Raw genomic sequence first — 6,083 nt, forward strand, 5'->3', positions numbered from 1 at the left:
GGTCCTGGCAAGATGGAGGGCTTTCTCTTTCTCGTCCTTTTTCTCTTCCTCAGCAGCAGCCCTCTGATCATGATTCAGCCAGACCCAAGCCCTGGGGCGGACGCCGACAGGATGGAGAAATGGAGGTGAAGGCATTGCATCATGACCTCATCCCATTGAGGGGTACTTTCTCCTTCCTCTCTCTCTCTCTCTCTTTCTGGTAGTGCATGTGCCCTCTTACAAATTAGAGGGGAAAAAAAGAAAGAAAGAAACATTTTCTTTTTGAGAACATCATGCACTGCATTGCCTTGGATTCTGCAGGGAATCCTCACAAGCTAGAAGACCTTCATCAGATATAACCCTTGTCCCTGGACCTCCAAAACTGTGAGCTGAATAAACTTTTATTATTTATAAACTACCCAGTCTGTACTCAGTCAGCAACAGAAAATGGTCTAAAACAATTTCTTTTTTTAAAAAATTAATTTATTATTATTATTATTTTATTTGCTATAGGACACATATGCTCACTAAAGGGAAACAGATAGAAACAGGAAGAAGGAAAGGGAAAAAGCAAGCCACCAGGTACAGGACTCAAACCGTGATCAGTCATGTGGGAGTCCAGCACCTTAACTATTATGCCATCTGCTGCCCCCCTCAACAATCTCTTAAGGTGAGAATTAAAGAGGTGTCCTGGGGCTGGCAGATGATGTGGTAGTTAAGGTGTTGGATTCCCACATGGCTGACTCTGGTTAGTCCAGACCCAGCAGCTTGAAAATCAAGCCAGGCGTGTACATGCATGCCCAAAATCTTGAGAGAAAAATGGAGAAGAGATTCCAGCATGGCCATCTGCTCTGGGTTGGGGTGGGGGGTGATTTCTTATTTTCCCTCTCACTGTCTCTCCCTGGGGAGTGCACACAGACTATTACAAAAACCTTAAAGGGGGGGAAAAAAAGAGGTATCCTAAACCCAATGCAGGTCATGAAATTACTCTATTGATAGCATACCGATCAAGAATGACGCAGACAATTGCTCAAAACTCCTTTTGATGGGGTTCAGGATGTGCTACCCTAACATGGTGACTTGGCACTTGAGAAAATAGTGAAACAAGGTCACTCTCACCTCCCCATTACCATTCTCCCCTGAAGCAAGCCATAAACCCTTCATTCCAAAGATGCCTCCTACCCATAACGAGAGAGAAGAAATTTCCTTATCTTTGAACATACAGAGACTGCCAAGAAGAATCTGAACAAACAGGCCTTGCTAAATTCTCCCAGTTTATTACCTTTAGATTATACCCCCTTGTCAATCGTACTTCTGCACAGCTGTCCACTCTTCATTAAGTCTAATCATAAAAATGTACAGGTCCCCTGTTTCCTTGGATCCTTATTTGTGAAAGCTCCATTCCCATGTAAAACTTACTGTTACACGCAGGAGTAAAAGCTACCATAAGCAATTTGTGTCTTTTCGCAAAGTCAGACTTCTGTATGTTTGCAGTTTAAGTAAACTCAAATCAGCAATCACAGCCAATGGGTAAGGTGCAAGTTCTGGTGTGAGAGTCACAACTAGAGTCAAATTAAAATCCAAACTTCCGGAGCCAGTAGTGTGAAGGTGGCTAGATCCCATATGGCCAGTAGCACAGTTCAAGTCCTGCACCCCGCAGCTTGGAAAACACGCTGGGTGTGCATGTATGCACGTCCAAAATCCTGAGAGGAGGGTGAAGGAGAAGAGATTGTGGCATGGCCATCACTCTTGGGGTTGCTTTCTCATTTCCTGTTTTTCTCTCTCCGGTGGGCACACATGCCCTAAAGCAAATTAAAATTCAAAAATCAACAAAATTCATATGTAGTTTTTGTTCCTCCCCCCCATAGGGCACATGCATTCACTTACTGGAGAGAGACGGAGAGAGGGAAAGTGAGAAATCATCTCCTAGGGAGATGACAATCCCTTCTCCATTCTCCTCTCAGGATTTTGGGCACCCATGCACTTGTGCCTGGCGTGATTTTTCAGGCCACCAGATCCAGGGCTCTAACTCAGTAAGCCATGTGGGAATCTAGTGCTTAAACTTCAAGCCACCTACTGGCCTCCATAAATGTTTAAAAGAAAAAATTTTCCACACACAGATCCAGATATAGGATATAGCGTGTATCCAGCTAGGAACTAAATCCTAACCATCATGTGTATTGCTTATGTAATATGTACTTATATACCAGCTTATACAATTTTCATTAGGTACACCACACACAATTTATCAATAGTTAACTGGAGAAAAGAGAGAAGAACCAAGTCCCACGTCTCAAGGAGAATTCAGAGTCCTGTGGTGAAGTCCTATCCTGACACTGTCCCCATCTTGCAAAGCTGCCCTAAGAAGGTGACTTTCTTCTCAGAGTGATACTTCAACACAAGAGTTTTGATATGGGAGACTCACAGTGAATGCCAACAGCATAGTAGAGTCTTGATCTGTGCCTTGCCTTTTTACATCCTCAGAAAAAGAAGTTCTGTGGCTTATCCAAGGTGCCATATGTGGTTGATGTGCCTGTCGAGTAAACAAACGAGTTCACAAGAATGAGTGTGTGTGTGTGTGTGTGTGGGGGGGCATATCAAATCCCTCTTCTGAACAGTAACATTTCAAATTAAGTTTAATGCGGAGTCACTCAGGGCCAGCAGGTGGTGGGGTGGTTAAGGCACTGGACTTCCATATGGACTACTGCATTTGAGTCCTGGACTGGGAGGCTTGAAAATTATGCTAGGCACATATGCATGCATGCCCAAAATCCCAGGAGGAGAATGGAGGAGAAGGGACTTTGGCATGGCCTTCCCCTCTGGGGGGTGATTTCTCACCTTCTCTCTTACTGTCTCTCTCTGGGGAGCACATGTGCTCTATGGCAAATGAAAAAAAGAAACAAAAAACATATATATATATATATATATTAATCTATCTTTTGTTGCAGAATATCAGCCATGAATCTAGTGACGAGTGAGGAAAGAAATCTTTCCTTCCAGACACTTTCTCTATTGAATTTATAAGTGAGTCAGTGGGCTATAATTTATGGAAAAGTTCAGGACCCTCTCAGAGAGAAACCTTTCTGGGAGGGCAATTATCTGGGGTAACCAGAGAAATTCTGCTTTAGATCAGGCGAAAAAAAAAATTCTTTTTGAGAGGTTTTTGCTATAGTACGTGTGCACTCACCAGAAAGACTGAGAGAGACAGAGAGACAGAAAGCAAGAAATCACCCCCCAGAGGGGATAGCCACACCGCAATTCCTTCTCCTCCATTCTCCTCTTGGAATCTTGGGCATGCACGCACACGTGCCTGGTGTGAGTCCAAGTCACCAAGTCTGGGACTCGAACCACCGTCAACTACATGGGAGTCCAACGACATAGCTATTAACGCCAACTGCTGGCCCCAGATCAGGCAACATTTTTTGTCTGTCTGTGAAGTTCTAACTCCTAATGTTTGGGTACAGGTACTAATTTTAAAAAATGTTTTTAATTTTAAGTTTTTGCCATAGGATGCATACACTTGCTGCAGAGGACAGAGAGAGAGATAGTGAGAGGGAAAGTGAGAAATCATCCCCCCCGGGGCTGGGGATAGTCATGCCGCAGTCCCTTCTCCATTCTCCTGGGATTTTAGGCACGTGCGCACAAGTATGCAGCATAATTTTCAAGTCAGCAGATCTGGGGTTGAACTGTTGTCAGCCATGTGAGAGTCTAGCACCTTAACCGCTACTTTAACCACCTGCTGCTCCCCACAGATACTAATTTTTAATGTTTAATATTAAAGACAGCATCTCATATATTTGCGTATTAAGCTCAGACATTTGTCAAGTCACTGGACAAGCACTGGAATTTGTACTTTCCTCACCCAAATGCAAAAGACTGTCTTTTTTATTTATTTAAAACATTTATTTATTTTAAACATTTCACCACAAGGCATGTATGTTCACAAGACAGAAAATGAGAAAGCATTCCCCATGGGGGATGGCCACACTGAATCCCTCCTCCTCCTTTTCTCCTTTCATAAATTTGAGCATGCACGTACATGTGCCAGGTGTGTTTTTCAAGCCACTGGTCCGGAACTCAAGCCACACAGTCTTCCATGTGGGAATTCGGCCTCTTTAACCACCGTGCCACCAGCTGACTATTTCTTTCATTTTTAATTGCCAGGGGGGTGCATGAGCTATCCAGAGAACAATGGAGAGACAGAGAGGATGAGAGAGAACATGCCCTGGTGGGGCATGGTCATACCATAATGCCTTCTCCTCCATTTCTCCATCCTGTTAGGATTTGGGGTAGCACACAAGTGTCTGGTGTATTTTTGTCAAGCCCTGGACCAGGATTTGAGTCATGGTTAGCTATATAGACTAGAGCTACCGTAACAACTAGGCTACAGGGACTGCCAAGGACTTTCAGTAGCTGATTCTTTTGCAGATTATGGGCACCTCCCAACAGATGGTCCATACAGTACCTGCTTCTTGCATGGAGTTCCCAGGTACAGAATTTCCCTCGGGGGCGGGTGGGTGGTGGTGGTGATTTTGAGTAGCCCAGCGCAGACCGCCTCCTCAGTTGCTTTCCTCAGTGAACCTCAAAGTTATTTCTATGGCTCCTCACAGCAACCTGGGTGTCAGGGAAGGAAGAGGGAGGAGCTGCCTTTCTGAAAGCTGTGTCCGTTTCAGTTACTATGCTGGCTGGTAGCTGCAGCAGCTCAATAAAGTCTTTATGAACTGATCGTTCCTAGGTTGGGCCTGGGCCTATAACACTTTAAACCACAAGTACTAACATTCATAGCAGCAGCTACTTCAGAAGGTGGAATGGGAAAAGCTCACTGAACTTTGAGACGTGGGGCCCAGGCTGGCACGACGCAGTGAGCAGGGTCCAGTCTGACAGGCCATGGCTTATTGATGATGGGGGAGGAGCAATACTCCCAGCACCCAGCCAGGGAGGGGACCTCAGCTTGGAGACGCTGGTGCTGAACAGGCAATGGGAGTTTTTGTTTTTCTTTTCTTTCTTTTTTTTTTTTTGGCCATAGGGCTTGTGTACTCCTGGGAGAGAGACACAGAGAGTGAAAGTGAGAAATCGCCTCCCAGGGGATGGCAATCCCTTCTCCTCCATTCTCCTCTCGGGACTTCGGGTATACATACACCCATTCCCAGTGGGAATTTTAAGCTGCTGGGTCCGGGTCTCACACCACAGAGTCAGCCATGTGGGATCCAGCACCTTAACAGTACACCATTTGCTGGCCCAGAATGACCATCATTTGACTGAGAGTGGACAGGGATGCTCTGCCCAATGGGCCAAACTACATATGGTGGTGACGGACATGCAGGTTACCTCCACGACCATATCTTGCCATGTTTCTTTCTAGCTCATGGGCCATTGCCAGTAGCCTAGTTAATCGGGAAGGAAAATGGTAAGTGAATAACTGAACTGTTAATGGATTCTTGCATGAGCACAAGGACTTTGGAAACATCATGCTGCCTGGAAGGGACAAATACATGTCTTGTGGACTCTAGGACTACTATAGCCACATTTTTTTTTTAAGAGAGATTTTGATCTATAGAATGTATGCGGTTGCTAGAGAGACAGAGAGACAGAAAGTGAGAAATCATCCCCAGGCGGGTGGCCACATCACAATCCTTTCTCCATTCTCCTCTTGAGATTTTGGGCACACACATGCATGCACGCACACATACCCAGTATGAGTGTTAAGCCTCTGGGTCCAGGACTTGAACCGTAGTTGGCCATGTGGAACCATTATGACATTTGCTGGTCCCCCATTGCTCCTCTTGAGAGGCATGATTGTGACATGGGTCTCAAAGCAGGTATTGTACAGAATAGTAAACATTCTTCACCAAACAATATGACAATGGGTGCATTCTCATGGAATATGATGGACTGTCTGTGCATCCTGTCATCTGCGGGCCAACAGAGTCATTGAATGATGAGATAGCTGCCTCACTCAGCAACTAAAGGAAGGACTCAGGATGGTCTGCTAGTGGGGCAGTACCCTCACATGACTATTGCAGTATGGACACTAAACACCACACACCAATGCCAGGGAAACACAGCCCTGGTATGTGTTGCAAATCACTGTGTTGAGAAATCAC

This window comes from Tupaia chinensis, unplaced genomic scaffold (assembly GCF_000334495.1).
Source record: "Tupaia chinensis unplaced genomic scaffold, TupChi_1.0 Scaffold148607_1, whole genome shotgun sequence".
Lineage (NCBI taxonomy): Eukaryota > Metazoa > Chordata > Mammalia > Scandentia > Tupaiidae > Tupaia > Tupaia belangeri.